This window comes from Accipiter gentilis, chromosome 9, assembly GCF_929443795.1.
Source record: "Accipiter gentilis chromosome 9, bAccGen1.1, whole genome shotgun sequence".
NCBI lineage: Eukaryota > Metazoa > Chordata > Aves > Accipitriformes > Accipitridae > Astur > Astur gentilis.
The window spans coordinates 31,752,694-31,765,057 of record NC_064888.1 but is presented as its reverse complement, the minus strand read 5'-3'; the positions used below and the strand labels follow the sequence as shown (position 1 = coordinate 31,765,057).

General features: G+C 37.9%; 1 protein-coding gene across 1 annotated transcript in view; it reads left to right on the top strand.

Annotated features, from left to right (window-relative positions):
- Positions 1 to 12,364, top strand: part of SORCS1 (sortilin related VPS10 domain containing receptor 1) — a 310,095-nt gene that overhangs the window by 178,377 nt on the left and 119,354 nt on the right. The gene's annotated exons all lie outside the window — the stretch shown is intronic.

The following is a 12,364-nucleotide window of genomic DNA, read 5'->3' as shown; positions in this document are numbered from 1 at the left end:
TGTCTTTATTTCTCTCAAAATGTTATAATCAAATACAATCATTGTTATGAGTTAGATTTTATTCCAGAATGGAAGTTTCTACTGTGTTTTACTTAAGGAACACATTTGCAAGCTGTTTTCAGTGATAAAACTTTTTATGTCAAATGAATGTAAAAGAAGATAAAGCAGTGTGTAATAATAATGAAACAGGAATAGGAAAATTTGATTCCATGTCAGGCTACTAAATTTGATCCAAACAGACTGTGAAATGAAGAGATAAGTATCTAGAAGTTGATTTGGGGGAGATCTAAAAAATGGAGAAGCTTAATCTTTTCATGTTACTTCCCCCAGAACTGATTGCTCTAGAGCTAATGTTTATGCGTGTGATTAGGAGCTAAGCCTGATGAATTCTATTTTCAGCACTGCTACAGGATCATGACAGGTGAAACTAACCTTGGTATTTTGGGCTCATACAGCACTCCTAGCTTCCAAAGCTCTTGCTAAGTTAAGATGGACCTTTAAGTTAAAAGGAATGTAAAATTGAAGGTGTTCTTGTTTGTTCTAAAATTGACATAATAACCCTAGATATTTAAAATTAAGTTTAACACTGAATGAAAGCTAAACAGTTTCAGACTGGGTAAAGAGTTTGTGGAACCTCCATCCTTGAAGGTATTTAAATATTGACAGGACAAGGTCCTGAGAATCTATCTGTAACTTTGAAGCTGGCTCACTATGAAGCAGGAGTCTGGAGTAAATACCTCCAGAGGTCTTTACGTACCTAAATTAAATAATTAAAATTATAAATCACTTTATAATTCCAGATAAAGCAAAAGTAGCTCTGAAACATCCTACAGTAATCTATTAAGTTAAGTTAATGAAAAGTTTTCTTTATTTTTTTAGGATTACATTTCTATTTTTGCATAAGAATGACGCAAATAAGAGGTTGTTTCCTTTTTTAGAGTTCTCATTAAGACACTAGGCATATTAACTCAAGTAAGGATGAAATGTAGAATCTTTATTTCCATTTAATTCTTGAGTAATGGAAATGGAAGCTGTACTTTTAAAAACTAAGATTTAAAAAGTGATGCTAATCTTCAGGGACTTCTTTCTCCCCCATCTCATCTTTTCTCCTCCTTTAGTTAAAAGTTATTACCTCAAAGCAAAGGCATATATTTTAAGAATTCACCCTAGCTGCTGCATACTCTTGGGAAGGTGAAGGTCGATGTTTCTCTCTGTTCACAGTCCAACCCACAAGCAGTGACTCAGCAGCACACAAAAAAACCTGAACATGTGGCAACTTCTTCACTTTTAATGGAAAAAGAAGTAGTTGAATCTTTTCAGATCTGGTCTCAGGTGAGGCACTTTGAGAATGGTGCTTCTGCCAAAGCTCAGCTACACAGAGAAAAGGCTGTAGGTAGCAACCTGTCCACTTGATGAATGTCCCCACGCTGATGAGCTGGGAGTAATGAACCAGGCTGTGCGTGGGTGCACTGCCCTCTTTTGGATTTTGATAGAAACAGGATCAGTCCCATCCCACTTGGTGCTTCAGATGTTTTCTGAACTAAAGTTCAGAGTAAGAAGCAGTTGTTATTGTACGCTGTTCTCTCTTAGGAAAAGTCTTCTCCTCCGCACCTCTGGACTTTTTTTTTCTATCTCCGTTCATATCAAGTAAGATTAGTGGAGAGAACAACTGAATCACATCTGCACAGATGTCTCAGCCTCATGTTTGCTTTTCATGAGTCTATATCGCATTAACCAAACCCTATACCTAGGACTTCGGTGGTATGAAAATTCAGATAATGTGGAGAAACCACATTAAACTGGGATTAGTCATAGTACAGAAAGCTGAGCAATGGTAACAGCAATTGTTCGTTAATACAGTTAATACATTAATACTGATTTGGGTTTGCTATGTTCACAATAGAGAAGGTCACTGGTACTTACTCACTAGCATTCAGACAACAGCCACATATTAAGGAAAATCTCTTGTTGTGTACTGTGCTTGAAAAAGAAACATTGAAATCCAGCTGACTATTAAGATTATGATTATCACTGAATATCATAAGAGTAGTTGCAATTCTGGAAGTGTTCCTAAACACGAAAAAAGAAGGGTTTTTTTAACTTGGATGTTTAACTATTGAGAGAATTAAAGTTTTTTCTTTTTCATTTATTACAAAATATTAATTAATTCAGTCAATATGGGAAGGAGGAACAGTGAGCTGCAATGACCTTTTATTCACCTGGAACACCTGGAAATAATTTTTTTAAAGCTCACAGTTATTAGTCAAAAACTTTTTACAAATTACTAAAACAAGTCCATTAAAAAACATCTGGATAGGACTCCAAATACTGTGTTCAACCAAAAACGGGCTAGAGACAAAAAGCAGAGGATTAGACAGTTTATAATATAAATGTTTAAGGCCATATTTTTCTTAAATCCCATAACAGAAGGAAGACATCATGTTCAGCCAAGGTAGCCGATCAATGGTCTTACTCAGTGCATAGGGTAACAGGACTGCTTTAGTTTCTAGAAATGTAATTTTAAAGCGTGTGTTTGCTAAGACAGCTGGTGGCGTTTTCTATTTGATGCGTAGAGGAATATTCTTTAAAAACAGATGAAAAGTCTTTTCTTGTTTATTTGGGTTTTTTTCCTGGTTACCATATGTGTGTGGTGGGGTTCGGTGGCTTTTCAATGCTCTTTGTGTAGCCACTTATTAACATATGCTGTAAAAATGAGTAAAATCTCTCATACATTAGTATTCTAAAACCTTTAACAGGACACTTTGTGCAGAGGAGCTACTGACAACTCATGTGTTTTGTGGTAACTTCCACATGTAGACACATGTTGTTTTCTGGCTATTTGTAAAACAGAGAGGCAGACATATTCCTAAGGTAATAATTTCTTCTAAAATTTCTTCTCTTCCTTTTGAGATTGTTTCACTAAATAATGGTATCTTGTATAACTGAAGAGGCAATCAGCAAGTTTTTGGAAGTGGCTGTGTATGTCTCTGTCTGAAGCTTGGGTAAGGGGGAGTTATGCAGTGTTTCTTTTATTTATGTAAGTTGTTGTTGATGCATACATTCACTTTTTCTGTATGGTAAAACAACCACATATGATTCCCACAGATAATAAAAAAATAGAACTTTTTTTGGCAGCTTTCTTTTGCGGTCACTTTTGGCCTAAAATGAACTTCTTCACTAATACAGAACAGGTAAGTGGATTCTTTTTTCCAGCTGCTAGCCAGCTTTTTATTTCAAACCACATTCATCAAGATGCCAAATGCAATTCTCAACAATTCTTCTATTAGGAACACTGTACAATCCCAGCTTTCAAAAATATTGGCAGGTGATAATTTTTCTCTCTTAAAAGATAGTCCTTTGCCATCCAGTATTGTGCTGACAAGAGACTGTCTTATAACTCAATGAGCTCTAAATCTTTCATGTGTGCAAACAAGATGAATTCACCACCTGAACCTTTCACCACATCATTTCTCTTACCTTTAAACAGCCAAGACATGAGGAAGACGGTAGTATCCAACCAGTTATGGACCTCCTGTGTGTTCTTGGGGGAAATGATGCTATAGTTTCCACTGTCCAGATCTGGATTGAATCTGAATCTGAATTACACTGTCTAGTAATCATGAGTATAGTTTTATCTGGGGGAGACTTGGAGAATGTTACCCTCCATATCAGCAAAGTGCAGACTGATTTAATGAGTTTGGGTTATACGTCTTTGTGTGAATAAGAACCTTTTTATTCTTAAGTCACTGATTTATAGTTGCAAAATAACTTGTCCACAGACTTCTTCCTTGTGTTAAAGCAGTCATTTCCACTTATTTCTGACACTATTCCAAACCAGGTCATCATTCAAAGGCAATATTTTTTTTTTTTCCCTTCAGCGTTGAAACGTAATTCTGTCACTGAAGTCTTTTCTTTCCCTACAAAATTACTGCACTTTCTGAGTTAACAAGAACTTCTGGCAATAAAACACTTCACAGTGCCTTGATTGAATTATTGGTGTATTATTTTAATGGTGTCTTAATGAAATTGCTCAGCAACTAACCTTGTCTTTTAGTTGGCGTTAGAGACAGCTTCAAAACTGTCATCCCTAGCTCATTTTATGTTTTCATTTAGGTGCTAATACTGTTAGCCAATTTATTTAAAGCAGAGACTTGGGCCAAATTTTGGTGGCATTACTCATGAGCGCACATCTACAGAACTTGATGTTAGCCAGTGAGTAAAATCTGTTAAATTTCGCAAAGGCTTCAGTCTCCTCTTTCTCTGTTAGTATCCAAATAAATGCTTGAGTTATTTCTTTTTGGTAATTTTGTCCCTAATTTATTTGCTTTTGCAACCACTTACTGCTTCCAGCACCTCAGTCCTGTAAAAGGAGTTGGTCTAATTTGCTTTACAGTAGTGTTCCATTTAATTCAGAATGTCATGGCCAAAGCAGTTCCTTTCTTTGTCTTGTTTCATTTAATTTCTTATTCTAGGTCTTGAAAAAGCTTAAGCAATGAGCTAGTTGGATTAGTTAAAAGCAGGGCATGTTGCTTTGAGATGCATGTCTGAATTGCTGAACCTGGAGAATCAGGTTCTCTCTTTACACAATCTTTGTGCCTTGTAAATGGCAATCCAAATTTGGAAGTGATATGTAAAGTGGCAGAAATTACATTTCATTATGCTGAGACTCCATAGCACTGATACTCTTGCAATCAGTTACCATGTAAAAAAACCAAATCCCACAACCCTCTAAAATTAGGTAACTGGCATGCAGAGAAGCTGGTAAAAAAATGCAACTATTTAGAGAATTTAAGGAGGGAATGCCTACTACTTGTTAAGAGTAGGACATTTCTGTTCCTCCTTGTTCATTTCCTCTTTTTCTGTACTTTGCTCTTATGTTTTCCAGTGAGAATTGTTACTTGTTCCATGTGAGTCACCAATGTTGGGTTTGCGCATGAAGTATGTAATTGCTGAGAAAGGTGAAGGTTCTTTCAGTAGATTTCACCTGATTTGCATTTCATCCCTATTTCTGGTCAGGTGGTATGACTCAGATCTGTTGATACATCAAAAGTGAATGAAAGAACATGTGAATCTATGAAACTTATTTGTATTTTTTTCATACTGTTCTATTTTCACTGATACTATGGTCTTTCCAACAAAAAGTTAGAGAAAAGTTGATCCAAGTGGAGATATGAGGGACTAAAATAAAAGATTGAAAGCAGTTCTGGACTTGTTTTGACTAAGCCACTGAATCTAGCATTCAGGGAAGTTGTATAAGGATCATGATTCCATCTGTAGAAGCAAAATCAGAATCCTCTTGCAAAGCGTTCCTGGGTTTCTTTTTGAGGACAGCAAAAATCCACACAACTGTCAAGGGCAATCTGCCATGAGCAGAGTTAGCACCAAAAAAAGGGTAAAAAAAGTGTGGACTGTTTAAGATCTATAAATTATGTTTTGCGTTCATTTGTCACTTCTAGGAAAAGCAAATCAAGTTTCTCCCTTTTCAGGTGGATGATTAATGGATGCCTTGCATTTGGTAGCAAAAGCCTGTGTTGACTGTACTGACTTTTTTTACAGAGAAAAAACCCAATCCATCTGAAGCATCAGGAAGTGCAGCGTGTGCTTGCTGTGCCCGGTGTGAGTAAGCAGATTCTGATCATTGCTGAGCTCTGATCTGAACAGAGAGCAATTAGTTTTGCTGGGGAGAAGTCGGGTCTTGGCTTATCCTCAGTTTTCATTTTTGTTTAACATAAGACAACAATAAACCAGACCAGAGGCACTCTAAGGTTGGTAGCCCTTTATGAAGGGCTTTTGCCTCTTTTTAGTCCTCTGTTAGTAGCTTTATTTTGTAGTAGTGGAATCAGAGGTAGTTTAAAAACTGTCAAGATAAAAATGATGGGCCCAATTCTTCACATAAGAAGTTGCTAGATCAACCCACCTGAGCTCATAATGTTGCTATCATTTATCATTTTCATTCACTCTCATGACGTGAGAACCACCACGTTAATCAGACTGAATCTTAACCAGTCCTACTCTCTGTTGAGAGGAAAGCATCAAATCAGGGCAAGTATGTAATGATATTTTCCTACACATTTTCCCAGAATTCAGCAATCTGTGGCTCAGATACTTGAGCCAACAGTGATATTTTTGAATGATGGATTTTTATTTTTTTTTCCTCCAGGAATGTTATCTGTTAATTTTTCCTATTCATATAAACTTTTGACATCTACAACAAACTGTGGCAAGGAGTTTTATGGTTTAACCAGGCAAAAAATCATAGAATCATAGAATGATTTGGATTGGAAGGGACCTTTAAAGGTCATGTAGTCCTACTGCCCCTGCAATGAGGAGGGACATCTTCAACTAGATCAGGTTGTTCAGAGTTCCACCCAACCTGACCTTGAATGTTCTCAGGGATGGGGCATCTACCACCTCTCTGGGAAACCTGTTCTAGTGTTTCACCACCCTCATTGTAAAAATTTTCTTCCTTATGTCTAGTCTAAATCTACCCTCTTTTAGTTTAAAACCATTACCCCTTCTCCTATCACAACAGGCCCTGCTAAAAAGTTTGTCCCCATCTTTCTTGTAAGCCCCCTTTAAGTACTGAAAGGTCGCAATAAGGTCTCCCCGGAGCCTTCTCTTCTCCAGGCTGAACAACCCCAACTCTCTCAGCCTGTCTTCATAGGAGAGAGATGTTCCATCCCTCTGATTATTTTTGTGGACCTCCTCTGGACCTGCTCCAACAGGTCCATGTCTTTCCTGTGCTGCGGACTCCGGAGCTGGACAGAGTACTGCAGGTGGGGTCTCACCAGAGCGGAGCAGAGGGGCAGAATCACCTCCCTCAACCTGCTGGTCACACTTCTTTTGTTGCAGCCCAGGATACAGTTGGCTTTCTGGGCTGCGAGTGCATATTGCCGGCTCATGTCCAGCTTTTCATCTACCAAAAGATACCTTCTCGGCAGGACTGTTCTCAATCCCTTCATCCCTCAACCTGTATTGATAGCAGGGGTTGCCCTGACCCAGGTGCAGGACCTTGGACTTGGCCTTGTTGAACCTCATGAGTTCACATAGGCCCAATTCTCAAGCTTGTTCAGGTCCCTCTGGATGGCATCTCATCCCTCGGGCATGTCAACTGGACATACCAGCTTGGTGTCATCTGCAAACTTGCTGAGGGTGCACTTGGTTGCACTATGTCATTGATGAAGATATTAAACAGTACTGGTCCCAATACAGACCCCTGAGGGACACCACTTGTCATCGATCTCCATCTGAACATTGAGCTGTTGACCACTACCCTCTGGATGTGGCCATCCAACCAATTCCTCATCCACCAAACAGTCCACCCATCAAATCTATATCTCTACCATTTAATGAGAAAGATGTTGTGGGGACTGTGTCAGAGGTCTTCTAGAAGTCCAGATAGAAAACATCTGTAGCTCTTCCCTTGTCATGGCATCACCTGTGTTTTGTATCTCACTCTTGATAATTTCATTTGATGCTCATGAGTTTTGTATTATGACAGAGTGAATACTTGTTCTCTAAACATTTTCAGTCCACTTATAGTTTTGTAGACTTTGGTCAAATTGCCTCTCATTTACCTCTTTTGGAAGTTGAATAGTTCTTTTATTTGCTGCTTGTATGAAAAATGTTTCATAGTTTTCTTTGACTACCCTTATAGCTATTCTGTGTTTTCTACTATAGGTGTTGGTTTTTTTTTTTTTTTTTTTTTTTTGTTTTGTTTTGTTAAGGTGGAGGATAAGAATAGCACCCCGTGTTAAAGTTGTGGGACCACTTTACAGTGGCCTAATAGCATTATTTGTTATGCTGTTTGATCCTTTCCTAATAATTCCTACTGCTGTAATTAGAAGTTTTTTGACAGGATCTGAGAACTGAGCTTCTATTTTCACAGACCTCTTCACAGAAACTCCCAGACCCCTTTCCTGAAAGGAATTACCTGCTTGGAGCCTATTGTTCTGTCTGTTATGCTCAGATTGCTTAACAGGTTGCCGTGGGATTGGAACAGGTTGCCCAGAGAAGTTGTGGATGCTCCCTCCCTGAAAGTGTTGGATGGGGCTTTGAGCAACCTGGTCTAGTGGAAGGTGTCCCTGCACATGCCAGGGAGTTGGAACTAGATGATCTTTAATGTCCCTTCCAACCCAAACCATTCTATGATTCTATTGCTTTTCTCCATTTGTATTTTTTTTTTTTCATGCATCATCACTGAATTTCTGCTCTCATTTTACTGCTCAGGTAAGGTTAGATACTCAGTATTGCAAAATGCTTTTACAGATCTTCATAGCTGGCTTTTGTTTTCATCATTCTGAATACCTTATTGCCATCAGCAAACTTTGTCATCTGTCTTTCCTTCCTTCTTTCCAAATCATTAATGAATAAATCGAACAGCACAAACCATTAGGGAAATTCCAGATGAACACTTCTCTCCATTGTGGAAACTGAAAGATTTTTCCCTAATGTTTGATGCTGGTCTCTTCTAACCATAAGTTAATCTGTAGAAAGGCCTTTTATCCCATGACAATTTCAGATCTTTTGGCAAGGGAACCCCTCAAAAATCCTATTAGACTTCATCAGCTAGTTTGTCTTTCCCTACAGGCTCTAAGAACCTGGATAGATTTAAGGTGCGATTTTCATGCGCAAAAGTCATGTTGAGTGCTCAGTGATGTCCAGAATATACTTGTCCAGAAACCGGTGTTAGCTGGGAAAGCAGTAAAATGTTATATTAGGCACTGTAGAAACAGAGCATGAAGATCGCTCCTTTAAGGAGCTTGCATTTAAGGAAATCCAGAATGCTTTCTACAGTGAAGTTAGAAATTATAAAAATAGTTTCTTTCTAATCTCTTACCTTAGATATTTATAGATATCAAAGTTTATGACTTCTAAACTTAGATTCACTTTGTTATTGTTGCTGGTTTTATTTTCTATGCTTTTCCTGATCTACACATCTGCATCTGCTTTTATTTTCTATATAAGCAACTGCATCAAGTCATTGGGTAACAGACTACTTCAAAGCAGAAATTGGCTTCATTTATTTCAAAGAAAATTCTAAAATGTATTTACTCTGTATTTCATATGCTGCAACAACAAAAACATTAAAATTAATTGTACTTTCCCTCCTTTCTCATTTATGCTCCAGGCAACTTAGGCAATAAAACTAAGCTAATGTGGCTGCAGCTATGTTATCATGTAGTGCAACTCAGTGGAAGTGGGTTTGTAGAATGAAATGGTTGATGTTGAGATGACATCTATCTGCAATATGGGCATTTTGGAGACAGAGGGTCTGACTTTAGAGGAGTGCTAACCTGATACTCTGAGCTAAATATCCAGTAGTGGTTGCAGTACATTAGATGCACTCCTGAATTATATATCCTGATTTAGTTTTCTTGAAAGGGAATTAATTTCCTGTGCTCCAAGATTATTGTGGTATGAGACAGAACATAGTATGTAAGGACTTGCTATAGAGGCTTCCCCCCAGAATTTGGGGGATTCATTTCAGAAGCACACTTCTGATCTGATCTGAAAGGCTTATGTAGATACATATTTCCCTCTTGTTTTGACAGATTTTTCATACAGGTATCAATTTCTGCTTCTTATCCAATAAATGCTATCTTTTGGGCTTGTCACTGATTATTTACATGCAGATATGTTGTAATTAAATATACCTTTCTTATCTTGTATGAAATGTGGTGCTCTGACTGTAACGAGAGTAGTGACTTCTTAGTCAACTCTAGCTTGTTTTGTTTTATGGCACCTGAGCAAAGTGATTGGCAATGCGGGGTATGACAGTGGAGCAGAAAATGCTGTCCCAGCGCTGAAAGTTGGTCTCGTAGTTAACAATCTGACCTGTGGGTAGAGAGTCATCTGTCAACTCCCTCTCATCTCTGACTCTCTGTATGCCCTTGTGTAAATCAGCAGCAGTTCTGCACAGGTCCGCCACATCTAAGACACTGTTGCTATTGGCATATGTAGCAAAACTGGTGTGTCCTGAAACACTTCATATGTACAGAATGGCTGGTTATCACAGTGCAACAGCTAAGGTTTCCGGAGACCATAGATACCTGAAAACAGTAGTAATAGCCCAGGGTGATAGTTAGCAGATTAAAGCCAAAGTCAGCAGTGCTGGCAGGTCTGTTTAGGTACTTAACTTTTATTGATTGAATGAGGAATTAGGTGCTTCAGTGCCTCAACAGTTTGTCCCTCAACTCCCTTTCTAAGACATGGAGATAAGAGCACTTTTACACTTCAGAGGAGTGGCCTGACAGAAAATGTGTTAAGGCAGCGATGTGCTTGGATGTGACAGTGATGAGATCAGATGGGTTCCTTGTGCAGGTAGAAGGAAATATGTGAGTCTAGATTGAATCTTGATTAACAACTTGCCTTAGAGGCACAATCCAAAGTCAATGACAAGACTGTTATTAACTTCAGGGAGCTCGGATCAAGCCCATTGATTTGTGCTTATTTCTGCTCTAGTTGCTGTAGTCCAAATTAATGCTGTGCTGTGATATTTTCAAATACCAACATAAACAAAATCCACTCAGGAAGGAAGTCATAAAAATGGGAAAATCATAATGCTTGAATCATCGTACTGAATTGATAAATGTTAACCATAGGAACATTGTCCCAGAAGTTAGTCTAGTAAGAAAAAAAGAACCAACTGATAAACATCACGATTAATTTTTGGCATCAGAAGCTGGATAGGCTGCTTAGTGAGAGTAGATGGTCTATATATTCACGTTTTGATTATTAATGCTTTCTGTGTAGCTTTTGTCATGCAATCTTCAGTTTAGAAGTCTCATCAATGATATGCTTGATGTATTTGAAAGTGTTAAATGAAAATGAGAATTTTTAAATCTAATAATGAATGTTTTCATCACAAGATTTCAAAAGTAAATCAGAGATACAAAAGGAGACTGTACTTTACACTACAATGGAAACATCACCCTAATTTACCTTAGAGATACAGTGTGGTAATGTAACTCGTCTACGATCATTCGGGATATTAAAGTTCAGAGATTTTGAAGAACCCCAGACTTCCAAGTCACAGGCCAAATTGTTATGCTACCAAGGGGTTTTCTAGAGAAAGATAAAAACCTGTGGCAGTTACCCAATAATGAAGGACATTTCCTGTGTAGGTTATGTGTGTATTTACACCTTCACATACAAACAATTCTTTAGCATTCAAGACTATCAAGACTTATGGTGCCCTATAATTCATAGGTAGTGAGTTCAGTTATATCTAACTCTGCCTACCTAAATGAAAGAAAGAGAAGGAAATGGAGTGTGTGGTTTTTGTAGTGCCCAAACACAGGTAGGAATTTGCTTTGAGAAATGCCAGGTGTGGATCCTTTCATTTCAGGCTTGTCTAAGAACAGATCAGTGTTTGCCATTTGCAAAGCAACAGCAGCACTAGTACTTAAATAAATAAATAAATAAATTTAAATGCTAATGATTCAAGGCTTTAATACGTTCCCAGGCAAATATTCTTCAGAACTTTTCATGTTTGTCATTCATGGTGTCTCAGTCCTATTCCTTAGGGGTATTTGTTGCTTGCTGAAATACTGGAATGATCCCTTTCTACTGCTCAAACCTATATATTCTCTCATGCAGAGACACGAGAGGAGTATCTCATTATTCTCTCTGATTCACCAGCAATGCAGACTAATTAATACCACAGTTAATGGGGAGAAGTAACTACTACTACTGCAAGCCGTATATCTTCTGTCATTCCTCAACTAACATTCTTGGACAAAGCTAGAAAGCAACGTTAATATGCAGAGATTATTTTTTATATACTACCAAATCTATAATTCACAGCACCATAGAAACTGGAGATGGAAAGAACCCAGCACGTTATCAAATGTGTTCTCCTGCCAAAGAAAGATTGCTTGTTGCAGACAGCCAGGTTATAACATTTCAGGCAATGAAACTGTCATCTTCTCTGAAAATTCTGCCAGAGTCTAACAATCCTCACCATCAGAAATCATTCTCTGTGTGTCTCCTCTCTCTCTGTCTCTGTTTTTTTTCTTAACACCTAACTTCTTGTCTGCCACTCCAATAGATCATTCATGAAGACCCTAGCAGCCCACTGTGGCTGTCTGGTAACTTAGTAAGTTTGCACTCTGGCGTTACAAATTTCTTGTTTGATGTTTTTGGATAACATAAGCATAGCTTCATTTAGGTCTATTTTAACTACCGGTAAAGTAATTCTTCCTATTTGATCATATGTTATGTGTTTATATACATAGCTGAAATATACTGTTTCCTTACTGAAAGGTTGGCTATGCTTAGTTTTGACATTACATTGAAACCTTTTGAAATAGACATATTTAATAAGCTTCCTAGCTACTTATTTTTTCATCTGACTTCTCTT